Genomic DNA, 19,822 nt, shown 5'->3' with positions numbered 1-19,822 from the left:
GTAAAGTCACATGAGTGCTTTAAACTCTGCTGAGCCTCAGTTTACACTTCATGTGTAAATTTACGTGAAAACCCATCCTGTGGGGATGGTGTAAGGGCTCAGTTAAGTCAGACTACAGCAAAGGACCTTCTGTTTTAACAAGCATAAGATATAATTAGGTGATAGAAGATAGCAGGCACAGAGAGCGTCTTCTCTTCTGACAGACATCTAGATGCCTCTCTTCAACACCCAAAGAGGAATGAATCTCTCCCTCCCTCCCTCAAAAGTCTCTCAGAATCTTTATCTCAGCACCAACCCTATGTGCAAGTGACATGCATATACGTCTGCGGCCGCCCCCACCGATCTTGGGTCCACAGAGTCGGGCCAGGACCGACGTTGCCCCTCAGGCCTCACCGTGTCTGGCGCACAGTGGGCGTTCAATAAACATTTGCTAAACTGGGTTGAATTGCATTATTTAACAGCACATAAACCTGAGGCATTCAGTGCATTTCAAACAATAGGTCCCTGTCACCAGCAAACGCATTACTCCAAGGACAAGCTTTGTTTCCATAAATAATAAGATGCATAGGCACAAAGCAAGGGTGCCCCCCCCAAAAACAGCGAGATGTCATAATACCTACATAGGACCACAATCCACACAAAGACCCTACTGTTCCTGACACCCAAGCCCCTCAACCGTACTCTTCTGCTTTGGTACAAATATTTTTGGTGTTATTATTAAAGACTTGAAGGGTTAGCCAACACCAGCCTAATAATAACATGTTTTTGTAAGATGCAAAGTATTTTTCTTTTAGGAGATATTAAAGCAATGAGCTAGGTCAACCCTCCTAGCACATAAGGCCATCATTCTCTGCTGAAATGTAAGGAGAGACAAAATTCACTGTTCCTTCCTATCATTTAGCTATCTTTCTCTCTCTCTTCCTCTCTCTTTTTTAAAAGATTTTATTTATTTTGATAGAGAGAGAGAGAGAGAGCGGCGGGGGGGGGGGGGGGGGGGGGGCAGAAGGAGAAAGAGAATCTTAAGCAGACTCCATGCTAAGTGCAAAGCCCCACACGGGGTTCGATCCCACAACCCTGAAATCATGACCTGAGCTTAAACCAAGAGTCAGAAATTTAACTGACTGAGCCACCCAGGTACCCCTAGTTATTCTTCTCTTAATCAAGGCATTGGTTCAAAAATATAAGTAGCTCAGAAAGGGGTAATGTTGACCTATAATATACAAAGATATTGTATTATTTCATCTGGCTTTTCATAAATTCCAACCAAGAAAATTAATTTAGAAAGAGATGAGGGGACATGACAAGTTTATGAGTGCTTGCTATATGCTATGTCCTTTATTTTCTCATTATATTCTCACAGCAACTATATCAGACAGTAATGTGTTCAATTGCAATTAAGAGAACCATTGAGTTAAGCAAATAGAATTAATTTTTCTCACATATAAAATTCTGGAAGTAGGAGCTGCTGGCACTGGCTCTAGGACTCTCTGGCCTTTCCTTTATGTCTATCGCCTCTTAGCCACAGGGTAGGAGCCCTAGATCAGACATCACAATGATGCTCTAGGAAAGAAGAAATGGGAGAGGCAAGGCAGCCACTGGATATGTTCCCCTTTCCCTTTTGTTCATCAAGAAAGCAAATGCTTTCCCAGAAAGTCACTCCCACTGACTTCTGCCTAGCTCTGTCTTAGACTGGGTTCTCCAGAGTTTGAAATGAAGGTTCTTATGTGAGTGACTGATTGAGGGAGTGTTTTCAGTAAGACTTAGAAGGGAGTAAAGAAAGTAGTGTAAAGCAGAGGGAAGGAGCCAGGCAAAGACATGGATTCTGCTGAAATTTCACCTCAGCCTAGGGTACATAGCATACCCTTCTAGTCATTGCATTTCGCAGCAAGGAGGCTACCTTTTGTCAAAGACCATTCACAGCAGCTGGGGGAGAGGCACATTGTCCCAGTAGGGAGAGCAGGACAGGCCACCAACAGCATCTTCTACAATTTCATGTTCCAAAACTAGGTCACATGGCTGTTTCTGGATACAGTAGATGTTTGAAAAGTATTTGGTTTTTCAGCTTCTACTCTAAAATGACAATAATTCCCAGTGGTTGAAGGAAGCCAGTCAACAGCATCTTCCAAAACAACTTCTGAAACAGTTTCTTTTTGTTAAAGAGAAAAACCTTTTTCCCTACTTGTGATATTTCCTTCCATGTGAAAGGAATTCCACTAGAATAGCAGCTCTCTAAATTTTTGGTCTCAGGACCCCTTTAAATTCTTTTTTTTTAAGATTTTATTTATTTGACAGAGAGAGAGATCACAAGTAGGCAGAGAGGCAGGCAGAGAAAGAGAGGGGAGGAAGCAGGCTCCCCGCGGAGCAGAGAGCCCCATGTGGGGCTCGATCCCAGGACCCTGGGATCACGACCTAAGCCGAAGGCAGAGGCTTTAACCCACTGAGCCACCCAGGCGCCCCCCCTTTAAATTCTTTAAAATTATTGAGGATTCCAAAAAGTCTTTAATTATCTGGGTTATACTAATAGCTATTTACCACAGTAACACAGTAGGAGTTAAAACTAATAAATTTTTAATATCTACGTATTAATTCATTTAAAAATAACAAAAATATATCCATCAAATATTAACATAAATAACTTGTTTTGTCAGAAATAGTTATATTTTGGGATGCCTGGGTGCCTTCATCAGTTAAGCCTCTGCCTTCAGCTCAGGTCATGATCCCTGGGTCCTGGGATGAGTCTTGTGTCGGGCTTCATGCTCAGTAGGGATCCTGCTTCTCCCTCTGCCTGCAGCTCCCCCTGCTTGTGCCCATCCCCCCACCCCCAACAAATAAATAAATAAAATCTTTTAAAAATAAATAATTATATTTTCTAAAATTAAAAAAAGTTAGAGTATAATTGTTATATATTTTTACAACCTTAACATCCAGCTTAATAGAAGATAGTCGGATTCTCATAGCTGCTTCTGCATTTAGCCTGTTTTGCAATAGGTTTTTCTTAAGATTTATTTATTTACTTCCAGAGACAGGGAGCAAAAGAGAGCAGGGGAGGAGAGCAGAGGGAGAGAGAGAGAATCTCCAGCAGACTGTGTTGAGCACAGAGCCCAACACAGGGCTCGATCCCACAACCCCCGAGATCATGACCTGAATCGAAACCAAGAGTCGGTCACTCAACTGACTGAGCCACCCAGGCACCCCACAATATGTTTTTTTTTTTCTTTTTTTTTTTTTGGTTGAAGTATGTTGAAGTATATCAAGAGAACTCAGCCTCACAGAGATATATAGTGGGGTAAGAGAGGAATATTTTAATATTTTCAGATAATTGTGGATATTCTGTTTTGATACTACACCAAAACTCAACAAGTAGTAGTTTCTTTAATTGCAATGTAAAATCATAATGTAATATAAAACCGCATCAGTGAACTTTTCAGACTCTTTTATATTACAATTCTCTACAATTCTCTGACCAAGCTTGCAGTTTGAATAGATGTTGGTCACATCACGCATTGAATATTTAGGAAGTTTTGGTTAACTGGGCTAAGCAGACCTTCCAAATGTTGCCTCACTTCAGTACACAGTACTCCCAAACCACATTCATTAACTCTGCCACCAACATCATCAGAAAGGTCTTTAAGTATTAGAAAGCTCTCAAGCCTATGGTGGTGCATACAAGTTTTCAAAACTTCTAATTTTTTGCTGAGAAGCACAAATTGTATTACTAGCAACAAATACTATCAGTTACCTTGAAATGACAGGCACTTCCTTAGAGAAAATGTCTGCCAAATGCCCCAGTCTGAAAAACCATAGCTGTTTGTCAGCAGTGGCTGGTAGGTAAAATGGTGCTTGGAGGGCAAATCTACTTCAGCTCATAGTGCAAATGACAGCCCAAGTCCTTTTCCCGTGGACAAGACCTATGTTCCAGATGTCATAGCAGTGCAGACAACAGCTGGTGTGATGAAATTAACTATTCATTAAAGACATTCTTTTTTTTTAAAGATTTTTATCTATTTATTTGATAGAGAGATCACAAGTAGGCAGAAAGGCAAGCAGAGAGAGGGGGTGGGGAAGCAGGCTCCCCGATGAGCTGAGACCTCCCCACAATGTGGGGCTCAATCCCAGGACCCTGAGATCATGACCTGAGCTGAAAGCAGAGGCTTAACCCACTCAACCACCCAGGCACCCCCATTAAAGATATCCTTAAACTCTGGACTTGGGCTTTTTTTCTGAGTATGGGTCAGGAGAGAATAGTGACCCTGCCCTGATTCATGGGAAGACACAAGCATTTTCACCCCATCAGTGCAAATATCAACATAGTAGAAAAGTCAAACAACATCTTAGCATAGTTATGAAAACACTTTTGACCTTGCTGACCCCCAGAGATGATCTTGGGAACCCCCAGAGTTCTGGAGACCATACTTTAAGAACCTCTGTATGAGAATGCGTTGCTATTCATTTGGCTTCCTGAGAGCCAATAGCTTCCCTCCAGAGAGAAAGGGGAAGCTGAACTCAACATACCTAGCTCCTTCTCAGTCCCAGAAATCAGAATCCGTGTTTCCTCCCCTCCAGGAGATTGAAACAGGGTTTCTGCCAGTAGTGAACAGCCTCTCAGTTTGTTACTGGTTACCTTGCATATAGCTTTTTAAGCACTCCTTTTATCTCTCTGGGTAATAAGCTATTTCCAGCAGTGACTCTGGGCCCAGAGGGGACATCTGACTTGATCTTAGACACTGGGATGCCCTTCCCTGAGAACCTGACACATGTCCAGTTGACTCTTGTCCTCTAAGCAATAGATATTTGTCTTAAAGGTGCTTAACCAATATGTCTGGGAAGACAGTTGCTCCTGGACCAAAGGGAAGGTCTGGCTCAGGGCAGATGTGTTCTTGGCATTGTTACCCCATCTCTGGAATCAGCATGAGAGTTTGATTTTGACTATCCAGCCCCATGGCAGGCAGTCATGGTGGGACTGCCAATCAAGATGCACTTGCTCCCAGGGAAAAGTAAAAGACATGTTAGCAAATCAAATATTCTTCCCTAGAACCTGAACCTTGAGCTAAAGGACTCTGAGGTTGAAAATGAAAAATCATTCATCCTGAAAGCAGACCCAAAGAGACTGTCTGGTAGCTCTTGCCATCTGAACCGTAGTTCTATCAAAAACCACAGTTCATCCATTTTTATTCTTGTTCTCTGAGGTACACCATATCCTCCCAATAAAACCCCTTTTGCTAAAACCAGCCGAGGTCTGCTTCTGTTGCTTGCACCAAATGACTCTGATTGATAGAGCCCTGAAGACAAATTGGCAAACTCAACCCTAGGAAGCATAAACTGCTTACAACTCCCCAAATCATAATTTTCCAGGCTGGAAAATGTTAAGATCCACCGGCTGCCCATTTTATTTCACTGAGGCCCAGAATCTGGGACTTGTGCATATTTTCCTGGCTGCTGCACTCATTTCCATGCCACCTACTGTCAAGCCACAGTGGGAAATCTCTCCACAGTTATTTCCTGGGGAAGCGATGATATTTCCAGAACCCCTACATCATAACCTTTTAATTATTATTTGATAAGGAAACATTCATTGCTTGTTGGATTTTTATATCATGCTTTTAGCACAGAAAGCACAGAATATGCTAGGGGGAAAATGAGCAGTTGTGCTTTGGTGCACGGCCAACAGAAGCCATATAAATCTACTAGGTTATTTAAATATCACGGAAAGCAGGAGCCAGAGAAGTCTGAGACGTGACCCTCCTGTTGAATTTACTGGGATCCTGATTGCACCAGTAAGCCTCTACACAGGTGATTCTGTCTCTCTTGATTCTCCACAGTCAGCATCATGAAGCTTCATTTCACTGAACAGAGTCTGACTGATACAGCAGGGATTGCAAATCACCACACAGCCTTCAGGGTCAGGTGAATATCCTATATGCTAGGATCACAAGTTTGGATGACTAAGGAATCCGGCAAAACTGAAAGTAGCAGACTGATGGGGACAATGGCCAACTGAAGATTTCATGTCTCCTATCAAGGGAGGAGGCTGACATTCCTCTCCAGAAAACCGGAGGCCAATCTGGAAGGGAATTTGTGAACTTTGCAACCATAGGCAAGTCTTGTTTCCCCACTGCCTATCACTTTTGACATCACAAAGGGGGAAAGACCTAAAGTTGCTTTGAAGTTCAAATGCACTGGTGAGCAAAGAAGAAAAGACTGAAGTACCTCTGGACAAGCAGTCCTGTTCATGGTCAGTATGAACAGTAAGCAGATAGGTAAAGGGCATGCCAGAACCCAGGAGAGGGGCACCCTGGTGTCTCAGGGGTTAAGCATTTGCTTTCGGCTTTGGTCATGATCTCAGGGTCCTGGGATCAGGCCTGGAGTCGGGCTCCCTGCTTGGCAAGACATCTGCTTCTCTTTCTCCTCTGCCCCTTATCTCCACTTGTGCTCTCTCTCTCTCTCTCTCAAATAAGTGAGCAAATCTTTGGGGGGGGGGGGAAACTCAGGGGGAAAATAAAATGCCCCACCCAAAAGTTTTTTAAAGGATTTGTCCTAAAAGCAATCATCAGAAGAAAAAAAAAATTTATGTATGGGGATGGATGAACTAGACTTAATCTGTTCATCCTTTCACAATATATATGCATATCGAATCACTATGTTATATACCTGAAACTAATATAATGTTATGTGTCAATTATATCTCAGTTTCTTTTAAAAAAGGACTCGTGGCTGGATTTCACCTGTGGGCATCCAATTTATAAACTGTTGGTCCAAAGGGTATATCGGAAAAGAACAAACACACATATTGCATTTATTGAACTACATGTCAGGTGACAAGGTATGCATGCCTTGTCAGATACCTTTTCTCATTCAACACACACTAACCCTACCAAACACGGAAAGATACCCTCATTTGCACACCTAAGAAAAATAAGCTGCAGACATCTTAAACACCAACCCAGTGTTACATAGCCAGTAGGCGGTTTTGCTGAACTTTGTTCCCAGGTATGTCTACAGCCCTTGTTTTTTTTTTTTGTCCCCTCCCCCCCACACAAAAAATCAATGCCCTAAATGTCCACCTTGCACAGAGAGATGTTTTGTTCAGACTATGAAGCTGTAAAAGGTTGTATTCATTACAAACATTCCACAATCAATAACTGTCACATAAAAATCTGGATTTCCAACTTTAGGTGAAGACCAAATATCGCACTTTCTGGCCACTCCGGACACACTGCCAAAGCTGGCCACCTTGGACGCACAGCTGCCACTGGCACGTCCCCAGGGGCTGGTTGGCGGCTTTCCCTCATTAATGGCACCAGGGCTGCCCATCTTATCCTATGAACTCCTATCAACTGGCTTCATTTGCTGATGACTTGCCTGGTTCCTGTGGACATTGCGGTTTGTCCCATCCCCCTTCTGCCCAGCATGTGTTTCCACCCAGACCAAGAGCGGCTATTAGATTCTCCTCCGCCATCCCTGCGCAGGAAGTCTGCAAAGTATGGCGAACCACACACCCTCAGAGTCCAGCTACTTTGCCTGTGGGGTTCATTTAAATCAAGTGCCTGTGGCAGTGTTTAAAATTTGAATGCTGCTTTCATCAAGGTATATGAAATTGGGATGTTCTTCCCTTTGCTTCCTGACCAGAAAGGAATGTGCATCTTTGTTCAGACTTTCGTTGTGGAAATAGCCATTTTACTCCAAGTCTTCCTAGAGGATGCACAGAATTAAACTGGTGGGACACAGGATTCTTTTGAGTTTGTAGCTGGCCACAATTGGCCACTGAAGGGCTCATGAACATCAAGCAAGCAAAACCAACACTCTGCCTCCCCTCCAACTACAAATTCTAAAAGCTAACAAGGTCACCTCATATTATATCTAATATCCTAAGTAGAATCTTGGAGTACTAAGACTCATTCTGATCTGTGTAGGTCAATGGGCTTATAGGTTAAAATACACACTCATTGGGGCACCTGGGTGGCTGAGTCAGTTAAGTGTCTGCCTTCAGCTCAGGTCATGACCCCAGGGTCCTGGGACTCTCTGCTCAGCAGGAAGTCTGCTTCTTCCTCTCCCTCTGCCCCTCCCCCTTGCTCATGCTCTTGCTCACTCTGTCTCTCTCAAATGGATAAATAAAATCTTTAAATAAAAAATAAAATAAAATAAAATACACACACACACACACACACACACATTGTCAGATGAAATAACTCATTGGTAACTGGCTTTGCCTTGCCTCCCCCAGAAGTCTTCCTGAACTAATCCAATCCCACCTTCGTATCATTTCCTCTGAGCAGTCATGTATTCGCTCCGTATTATACGATTTCATACTTGTTGAATTATTAGCTCTTGGAATTGAATTGTAGAATTTAAGTGCTAAAGGGAACTTAAAGGATCATTTAATCCAGGTCTTTCATTTTATAGATGAAGAAACTGAAGCCCAGGACACCTAAATGATTTGCTCAAGGTCACAAAGATAGCTGATCAAGGGCACACTTGACCCAGTTCCATGTTCTTTACACTCCAGTGTGCATCCATTTATTACGCACTCTCCCAAGCACAAGTCTGAAAATAGTGTGGCCTGGTTATGATGTCTGTAATTTACTTTTAAATACTTGAGCTCAGACAGTGTGATATAACCGTGTGTGTTTGTTAGTCTCCGCGTACACTCTAAGGACAGTCCGTTGCCCTAATCAAGAATTCACAGCTAGCATTTAATCAAAACGCCACACACCAAAGAGGAGTATCACAAGGCTTCAGCTACCTTCAATCAACACCAGAGGCTTCGCTAATTATAATAAATGTTATTAATAGGTTTCCATTGGTGAAATTAGTGACTCATTTATTAGCATAATAGATACTATAAATGGACTGCCACTGGTAAAACTGCTGAGGTTGAAGACGGAATGTTTTAGAGACGTTCCTCACCTTGTCACCATCAAGGTGAACCCTTCACCTTTACACATCCAGAACTAGAAACAGAAATGGTCCCTTGCCCAGCCCTGATTTCAGATTCCGGTTGGCTGATACCATCATAGGGACAACCAAATCCTGCCTGTAGCTGGGGCCTCTATCTCGGATGAATCCTTCAAACAAGATGTTAGCTTATAGCCCCTAAAGCAAAGAGAACTGGGACTCCCTAAGACTACAGGACGGATTGTGCAGACTGTTCTTGGGCCTACTGACTGATGCATGTTTATTAAATAAATGCCCATATGTGTGTAGAATATGGCTGAACACTCATTTTATGTACAAACTAGTTAATAGTGAGATTGTCAGGAAGTATCCACTGTTACTTACCACTATGATTGGCAGCTACTGACACCAGAAAGAGTCTAACAATTGCAAATGACCACTAGGCGTTGAATTGTATCCTTGAAAAATTCACATGGTAAAGTCCCAACTCCCAGTACCTCACTGTGTGACCTCATTTGGAGACAGGATCTTTAGAGAGATCATCAAATTAAAATGAAATCATTAGGATGGGCTCTAATCCAATATGACTGGTGTCCTTACAAAAAGGGGAAGTTTGGAGACAGATACAGGTGCAGAAAGAACCCATGTGAAATGAAGGCAGAGATCAGGGTGATGTGTTTATAAACCAAGGAATGCAAAGATTGCCAGCAAACCAACAGAAGTTAAGAAAAAGGCATGGAACGGATTCTGCCTCACAGCCCTCAGAAGGAAGCAGGCCTGCCCATACCTTGATCTTGGACTTTAAGACTCTAGAATTGTGAGACAACTGTGACACTGTTGTTTAAGCCACCCTGTGTGTGGTACTTTTTTTTTATAGTAGCCCCTAGCAAATTAATACAATGACCAAACAGGCATAGGTCTGTTTGTAAAAGACTTCAATAATTGTTTGGGTTGATAAGTCCAGTTTCACAAGGGTTACAAAGAGTACGTAACTGTGGAATGTCCAAAACATCTAATTGCATTAAGTTGTACCCTGTTTAAAAATCTACCCAGTAGATCTGATGGGGAAAGGATGAGGTTGACACTCCCTAAAACCACAGTCAGTGCTCTCTAGCCAAAGTCTTCCAGAAACACACCTGCAGTCAAACAAAGCTGTACCCATTGTCTCATTGAAGCGAGGGAGAACGCACACTGAAGAGAGTCAGGGAGGTCTCCGTGAGAGGGTGTTGGAAAGGACTTATGAGACTTGGGCTTGGGGGGCCCCTGGGTGGCTCAGTTGGTTGAGCATCCAACTCTTGATTCAGGCTTAGGTTGTGATCTCAGGGCTGTGAGATCAAGACCCACGTAAGGCTCCACACTCAGTGCTGGTGCGCTTGAGAGTCTTTCCCTCTGCACTTCCCCTCACCCCTGCACTTCCATGCTTACGCGCACACACGCTCTAAAATAAATACACAAATTTTTTTTTTTTTAAATTGGGGCTTGGTAGTGACTTGGGGGATAGTTCAAGGAAACAGAACTTTGCGCTTAATTGGAGGCTGTCAGAAAGCAGGGTGATTCTATTATTGGATATTTTAATAATTCTCCTCTAAATGGCAGAAGGAACAAAATGCATCTAAAGCTGTAACTGGTAACGAAGCGACAGCTAACAACGAGTCTTGGAACACTACATCAAACACTAATGATGTACCGTATGGTCACTGATATAACGTAATTTAAAAAAAAAAAAAAAGAAGCAACAGCACTCATATTATCCCATAAAGGGGGAGTTTTGTGGTTTTACAATGTTCTTTTTTTTTTTTTTTTAAGATTTGTTTATTTTAAAGAGACACAGAGAGAAAAGACCATGAGCAGGGGGAGGGAAGAAGGAGAGAGAATCTCAAGCAGACTCCCCAATGAGCCCAGAGCCCCAAGCAGGGCTCATTCCCAAGACCCTGACATCATGACCTGAGCTGAAATCAACAGACACCTAACCCACTGAGCCACCCAGGTGCCCCAACAATGTTTTTCTTTTTCCTCAAACCTGATTATGGAGTTGTCGTGTTTTTTCTTGCCCCTTATGGTCACAGAGTGTCTTGAGGGTCTCACATAATACCAATCTGTGAAATGGCTGATGTTCCAGAGAAGAACACAAAGTTTTAGCTGTGCGGGCCAACCAGTCCCTACTGCCAACAGAACTTGCTTTTCTCTTTCTCCCCACTGATCAATCTCAACATCATTAAAAGTTAGGGCAGCTGGAAAATATGTGTCGTCAGAGGTGATGCAAGAAGAGGTATACCACATTATCTCAGTCTACAGCCGTTATCTTGTCAAAAAAGAAAAAAACTGAATCTAAATTTAATTAAGCTCTAAACCAGCACCATCCAGTGTAAATACAGTATAAGCTACATATTTGATTTTAAATTTTCTAATAGCTAAATTTGAAAAGGCAACAATAAAGAAGTGAAATTATTATCACTATTACTATCATTTTGAGAGAGACAGAGAGAGAGAGCACAAGAGCAGGGGTTGGGGGAAACACAAGCAGAGGGAAAGAGAAAACCTTAAGCAGGCTCCATGCTCAGCACAGAGCCCGACACAAGGCGGAATCCCACGACCCTGGAATCAGGACCTGAGCTGAAATCAGGAGTCAGATGCCTAACCAACTGAGCCACCCAGGCACCCCGAGAGGTGAAATTAGTTTTAAAATACATTCTGTTTAGCTAATACTTCCAAAATATTATTTTAGTATGTAGTGAATATAAAAACATTAATAAAATATTCTATTTTTAACAGTAAGTCTTTGAAATCTGGTATGTATTTTACACTTACAGCATGTATCAATTCAAATCACATTTAAAATGTCCAGTCACCACATGTAGCTAGTTGTTGTCATATGAGCAGTTTAGCTCTAGATCTAACTTTGAGTTTCATGGAAATAGGAGAAATAGAGCAATGCCTCTCTCCATCAAAGAATACAACTTGCCTAAATTGCAATTTGTGAAATTCTACATGGAGGACTCAGTTTCTCTCCATCAAAGAATACAACTTGCCTAAATTGCAATTTGTGAAATTCTACATGGAGGACTCAGTTTCTTCAACAAAGAAATGCTAAGGGAAAATAAAAGGCAGGACAAAGTTGTATAGATTAAAGGATTCCCGAGAGATGTACTAACCAAATGCAATCTTTGGAGTCTGTTTGATTTTTGAGCTGAAAAATAAAACTGTATAAAGATACTTTTGTAGTCATTTGGGGAAACTGAATACAAGAGATTCTTTTTTTTTTTTTTAAAGATTTTATTTATTTGCCAGATAGAGAGAGCACACAAGCAGGGGGAGCAGCAGGGAGAGGGAGAAGCAAACTCCCCACTGAGCAGGGAGCCTGATGTGGGACTCAATTCCAGGATCTTGGGATCATGACCTGAGCTGATGGCAGACACTTAACCAAATGAGCCACCCAGGTGTCCCAAAACGTTGTCTTTTATATACTAGAAATTATGATTATTCTGTTGGATGTGATAATATTATTGTAGTTATATTAAAGAAAAAGTTATCTTGTAAAGATGCATACTAAAGTACTTCATGTGTAAAATTGTATCATATCTAGAATTTGCTTTAAAATAGTCCAGAAAAGTAGGGGCACCTGGTTGGCTCAGTTGATACAGCATCCAACTCTTGATTGCAGAGTCGTAAGTTTGAACCCCATGTAGGGTGTAGAGATAGACAGATGGATAGATAGATAGATAAAAAGTATTCCAGAAAAGTTTAAAAAAAAAAAAGTAGGAACGTGTTAAACAAAAATGACAGAATGTGGACATGATGGGTGATGGGTCCCTGAGAGTTTATTGTACTCTTTCCTCTTCTGTTGTGTATCTTTTAATATCTCCATAATGAAGTATAGTAGCAATAGGGACCCATGGGGGACAGTGTCTGTCAGCAAGTATTAGGTTATATAGCTGATAAATTCCTCTATAGCTGTAATTCTATAGCTTCAGGATCAAGGAGTTCACAGGATGCATTTATGCCTCTATCTCTGTCAGAGCTCTTTTGTGGGCTGTGTTGGCATTACTCTCAGACTGACTCTTTTATGTGGTATAATTACCTCCCATTGGCCAGACCTGGGTCACTCCCCTCTCCCTGATCTGTGGCCAGGGCGTAGACTGTTTTAGTTGGCCAGGATCGGAGCAACTCTGCTTCGTTAGGCAAGTTATGCAGTACACAGAACACCACAAGTAAGGAGGCACCATTCCTACCAGATACCATTGTTCTGTATATGAATTACAGCACTTTACGACAGATGGAAGTAAAAATGCCCTGAGGAGGGTGCTGCACGGTTAGTCCTGGTGGTCATGTGTCTGTCCTCAAACTGGGGGGTAAGGCCAATCCTACCCAAAGGGACAGTGAGGAGCACTTCTCAGAAGTGGGAATGGATGCCCAGCAGACAAAAACCACAGCTGCTCACTGGAAGCCAGTACCAGTCTCCCTAGTTTCTAGATGAGGATACAGGGCAATCTGTCTAAATCACATAAAACTGTAAGAAGGGACAGACTCAGAGAGGTGTCTGGTTCCAGAATATGCTCAGTTTCCATTGAACCATCCCAGTTTCGGGTCCTTAACAGGACAAGTATAAAACTATTTGGTGTGCAAATCCCTCCAATGAATATTCCTCAGCCCCCATTCATCTAATCTGAACCCTCGCCATTCAAATTTGAATCTACCCCAGGAAGGAGTCTCTACTGCTCTCACGCATTCCTGCTAAGAACCAATGATCCTTCTATTCTACTCATTTGAAATAACCATTCTCTCCAAACCCCAAAGCCTTATGCCTCCTTAAAGTCAAGAGCAAAACTTCCGTCACAAACTCCAACTTCTTCCCACAAAAGCAAAGATTTTACATTGGTTTTAAGTAACCCCAACTTGCCAAATTCCCCAATGGGAGGAAGTTAGTGGTCACAGCTTTCCTTATAACACATCGGAGACTGCTTTTAGAACATCCAACGGGCCCCAAACTCCACTTCTTAGAATTCTTTCTACCCACCCCTCCCCCGCCGCCCTCTGCCAGCAACAAGAGTGGACAGCCAGCAGGCATGTTTGCATTGAGGGAGGCTGTCAGTCTGGCCTTAGTGATTGGACAGGACATTTCCAGCTGGTCAAAGCTGAGCCAACAGATTTTTCATCTGTAACTTGGGCTTAAAAGCCAAGATCAGGCACTGCTTCATTCTTTAGGGAAAGGAGCTGGAAGAGAGAGAACCATAAACTCAAAACGTACAGGCTGGCTGCCTTTGACCCTGTGGTCTGGAAAACAGTGAGAGCCAGTCCAAGGAAAAAGGAAGAAAAGTAAATATCCTCTTCATGAGGAAGAATTAAGGAGCCCAAGTTGCTTCATCCTGGAGGCTCCCCAGTTCCTGATTCCAGTGTCAAGGCCTGCTGGCACCTACCTTTTTTCCCATGGGAGACCCCCTAGATTAGTCTGAAGTAAGTTTCATCTTCCGCCTTCAGAGGGCCCAGGCAGACCTGCCCCAAGGCAGGGCACACAGTGGGCACTTAACTTTGCACCTGGTGAATGCAACAATAAGGTCAACGATTTGCATGTTCTCTCTCGTTACATGGTATCCAGCCATCCATTTACCAAGGTTATTTGTGTTTGCACTTGAGAGGTGGGGGGAGGCTGGTGGCAAGAGGCAGAGTCCCCAGCGGATTCAGGCAGAGCCTCAGGAACGGCAGGGCAGAAGGGATGGACAGCACGGAGGGCCACACTGGGGAAGACGGAAGAAGCAGAACAGGGAGAAATGAGGAAGGCTCCCCACAGCCCAGCCGGGAGAATAGGGGCAATAACGGGGCCACTCACCTGGTTCGACCATATAGAAGGGCAAGGAGCGTGTCCGCAGGGAAGCGAGGAGGCCTGAGGAGAAGAGAGATGCACAGGCTTTTCTACCTTTTCTAAATTTCCACAGCACAGACAGCTGGAGAAACCAATTTTAAAAAATCACCTGCTTTCCATTATGGAGTCAGACTCTCCCTTTTATTACCATCTCTTTTCTCAGACTCAATGACAGCCTGTTATTGGATTTTTAATCTGATGAAATTGATGTTGAAGGAGAGGAATGTATTATTTGAGGCCTCAAGGTTATGTCAATTTTGCTGGTTCTCAATGATCCACATTCTGTGTCAGGCCCTACATGAATGAGGCTCTCTGGGGAATCCTAAATGAAGCTGGGGAGGCGGGGAGAACGGGGAAGGTATTCGGGACTGTCTCTCCCCTCTGCCTTTCTTCACTTCTCATTAAGGACTAAACCTGTTTTTTCTCACTGAGAGAGATCCAAGAATAAACAGTCCAGGGAGAGTGCTGACATGCAACTCTAGCTCAACAGCTAGCTCAGAAAGAGGCAGAGAGGAGGGGTCTGATTTGGGGCGGCATGTGAAGGGAAAGGGCAGAAGCCTCCCCACGGTAAATCGAAGTTTGAAAAGCTCCATACCTTCATGCGCACGGTTCCCTCTCCCGGGACTACATTCTGTACCCCTTCTTTGCTTGTCATACTCCTACTCCTGCTCCAAGACCCAAATAAACAAAACCACCCAATCCTGTACATTTCTAGTTACATTACATAAAGATCTATAAAGAAAAAAAACACTCAACTGAAATAATGTCCCTTTCCTTACAATCTTCCTCATACTTCTCCAAGAAGCGCTAGTTTCATCCTCCTCTCCTTCCTACCTGTACTATGGCATTTATCTCACTGTTCCAGAGTTTCAAAAAGATCTCCAGCACCATAGCCAAGTGATTAACAGCACAGATACTGGAGGTAAAATCACCTGGATCCAAGTACCAGTTCTGCCATGTGCCAGCTGTGTGACCTGGCGCAAGATACTAAACCTCCAAGATCCTTACTTTCCTCGCCTATAAAATGGGGTAACAGGGGGCCCTGGGTGGCTCAGTGGGTTGAAGCCTCTGCTTTCGGCTTGGGTCATGATCCCAGGGTCCTGGGATCGAGCCCCGCATTGGGCTCTCTGCTCAGCAAGGAGCCTGCTTTCCTTCCTCCCTCTCTGCCTACCTGTGATCTCTGTCAAATAAATTTTAAAAAAATTAAAAAAAAATAAAATAAAAAATTAAAAAAAATGGGGTAACAGTCCATGCATCATAGCGTTCTTGTAAGAACTAAATGTTAGGTGCTTGAAAGGGTGTCTGATATATAGTTAGCACGGTGTAAGAGGGAGCTACCACTAATATCATTCACCTTCTGAGCTGCTCACTCCCTGAGAAGTCAAGCCTGGGTCTGATTTTAGCCTTGGCCTCCAAACTAAATAAATCTTTGCATTTAGTCTGCTGACCAGTAGCCATAATGACTTGGCTCACAACATCGCCCTCCCCTTTGCCCCAGGACTGAATTTGGCTTATGCCAGGAAGCAAGGACAGACAGACAAGAACAACTTTTTTTAAAATCACACATGAATAAATTCTTGTTGCAAAAAAAAAGAAACAAATAAAGAAAAATCAAGACAAAAGGTGAAGTGACAGAAATACAGAAAATATGAAGCAAAAGCTTCCCCACATCCCTTTACACTCCCCTCCCTGGAAACCATCACTGTGATCAGTTCACTGTGTCCGTCTAGGGCTCTCTATGCCCTTTCGGGCATGCAAAGAAATAGTAGTTTGGTTTGGTTCTTTATACACAAATGGGATTCTTTGGGGGTTTCTTGGTTGCAGCTTGTTTTTTCTGTAGAGCAATTTGTCTTCAAGACCTTGTCCCAGCTGCAGAGGGTTTTTTGTTTTTTTTTTAAGATTTTATTTATTTATTTGACAGACAGATCACAAGTAGGCAGAGAGGCAGGCAGAGAGAAAGGAAGGGAAGCAGGCTCCCCGCTGAGCAGAGAGCCGGATGTGGGGCTCGATCCCAGGACCCTGGGATCATGACCTGAGCCGAAGGTAGCGGCTTTAACCCACTGAGCCACCCAGGCGCCCCTGCAGAGGGTTTTGTAGGATGGCTTTACCTAGTCTGTTTTCCTGCTGATGGACAAACTAAATGATGATTTCATTTCAGCACATCTTCCGTCATATGAAATTATCATATAAAAATATGAATTTAAATCACAATAAGAAACAAAAACATGAGTTCTTGATTTTTTTGATATTCTAATTTTTTGTTTTTATAGTTGCTACAACAATAATCATAAAACTTTCATTCCTAGATTTGGTTCTAGATACTTAAGCAGCATTATAATAAAAAATAATTTAAGATAAAGTTGGGTCTATACCTTGCATTTCTTTTTACAGACAAGGTTTTGGACTTTGGACAAGTATGTCAGTCATATAACGCTATGTAACAAATTACTCCCAAACTTGGTAGCTTAAAACAACACACATTTATTGTCTCACCATTTCTGTACATCAGCTTAGCTAGGTCCTCTGGCTCAGGGTCTTATAAGTACAATCCAATTGTCAGCCAGTCCTGGAATCTTCCCTGGCTGTTGGTCAGAGACATCAGTTCCTTGTGGTATGAGGCTTTTCATAGGGCTCTTTGCAGCGTGGCAGCTGGCTTGCCCACAGAGCAGACTTAGAGAGATAGCTAGATGGAAGTCTTTTTTTTTTTTTTTTTAAAGATTTTATTTAGTTATTTGACAGACAGAGATCACAAGTAGGCAGAGAGGCAGGCAGAGAGAGAGGAGGAAGCAGGCTCCCTGTTGAGCAGAGAGCCCAATGTGGGGCTTGATCCCAGGACCCTGAGACCATGACCTGAGCCGAAGGTAGAGGAGTAACCCACTGAGCTACCCAGGCGCCCTGCTAGATGGAAGTCTTAAAAGTCTCTTTGAAACCTCATCTCAGAAGTGACATTCTATCACTTGGGTCATATTCTAGTCGTTTAAAGCGAGTTCAGAGGTCCAGCTCTCACTCAAAGGGAGGGAATTACTTAGGGTACAGACACCAAGGGGAGGGCTCATTGGAGCCATCTTAAAGGCTACCTGGGTCACATATCTTGGCCTCCCTGCACCTGTTTTATCATCTGTAAACATATACCTTATAGGTCATGGTGAAGTTTAAAAGAATTAAGCTATGTAAAGCTCTTAGAACAGTGGCACAGGATACAAAATCAGTGAAAATGCATAACATACACTGTTCAATACACAGTCCTAAGTCCATGATGGTTGTTCCAGAAATACCCAAATTACTCACAAGTTTGAGCATGAGAAAGTACCCCAGAAACAAAAGTACTTTATTTTTTTTTATTTTTTTTAAATATTTTATTTATTTATTTGACAGAGAGAGAGAGAGAGAGATCACAAGTAGGCAGAGCAGCAGGCAGAGAGAGAGGGGGAAGCAGGCTCCCTGCGGAGCAGAGAGCCCGATGCGGGGCTCGATCCCAGGACCCTGAGACCATGACCTGAGCCGAAGGCAGTGGCTTAACCCACTGAGCCACCCAGGCGCCCCACAAAAGTACTTTATAAAAGTAAAAGTTCCTACCATAATTGCCAGAAGGCCTTATGGTCACTTCCAGAATTTCCCACAAGCTTTCCCCTTATCAGAAATTTCAGTGTAGCAAGCTTCAGTGCACTCCTGAGTCATCTTCAAATCTCAACAGAAAAGCTGAACCACACTTTGCTTTGAAAATGCACACCATTTGCCCTGAGTGCAGAAGTGGTCCAACTTGCAAAACCACACAATTTGTAAGTTACAGAAAGAAAAGCAAGAGTTTGCCTGTCTAGCTGAAGCATTTTTTTTTAAAGATTTTATTTATTTATTTGACAGAGAGAAATCACAAGTAGGCAGAGAGGCAGGCAGAGAGAGAGGAGGAAGCAGGCTCCCTGCTGAGCAGAAAGCCCGATGTGGGGCTTGAACCCAGGACCTGGGATCATGACCTGAGCCGAAGACAGCGGCTTAACCCACTGAGCCACCCAGGCGCCCCTAGCTGAAGCATTTTTCATTGTGCTCAGCAGTTTAAGGGAGATTAGGGGCTCACCTGGGAATTGCTTTTTAAAAAAACAAAAACAAAAACAAAAATAAACAAGACCCATCCTCGTATTTTGAAGAAAGAAGCCTACTCAGTACACCCCTCATCTTTAAACAGTAGTACAAAGGGGGAGAAGGATTAAGGAGAGGTGTCCTGCTTCATACGTATCCCTTTGTGCAATCTGGACTCAGTGGGTGGGGGAAGGAGGCCAACCTGTCATCCAGCAGATGTGGTAAGTGAGTCATGAATCAAGAGATCATGAAAGACTGAGGGACCCCCCAACACCTCCCCAGGCCCCAAGGTCACATATAAAAACAAACGTGGCAGTAACAGCAACTCCCAAGAGCAAATAAACACAACTCCACGTAGCACACATCCCCTTATGACAAAGAGTGTCCTTTCTCAGTGGCCACTGTGCAAAGGCCACCTTCCTCTGGTTCAAAAGCCCCAAGGAAGGAACAAGGAAGAAGTAGGACCAGAAAGGCCAGTCTGGCAACCTGGAGAGGTCACTGATGTGGGTCATCCAGCAGGCCCGTCCACTCTTGTCCCACGTACCTTCAGCTACTGCTCAGAGGAGATTTTTTTTTTCCTTAATTACCCTGGTCGACCTAATCAAGAGGCAATGACGTAAAGGAGGAAACAAGAAATTTCTTCATGCCATGGGAGGCATCTGACAGGGTAAGAGTGGATAGGTTAGTTGTATTTTTGGAAAAATAAACCAATTGTCTCTGAGGAGAACTGTTTTTCTTGTTCTTTGTTTCAACGTCTCCAAAACCAAATTGTTTTTTGAACCACCACGGCCTTGCTGGCTGGAACACTGGAAGCCCAGGCCAACATGGCCAGGGTGGGAAGCCTGCTTCTCCAGTGAAAGCCTGTATAAGTCCTGGGAAGGTGGAATACCTGCACTGAAAGGCAAGAGGTGGAGAGAAGGAAAATAAATTCTGGTAATAAATTCTACTCACTTTGGTTTTAAATTAAAAGTAGAAAATATTATATTATCTCCAATAAAA

The sequence above is a fragment of the Lutra lutra genome, chromosome 1, assembly GCF_902655055.1.
Source record: "Lutra lutra chromosome 1, mLutLut1.2, whole genome shotgun sequence".
NCBI classification, from domain to species: domain Eukaryota; kingdom Metazoa; phylum Chordata; class Mammalia; order Carnivora; family Mustelidae; genus Lutra; species Lutra lutra.
Note: the sequence above shows the minus strand (reverse complement) of the source record.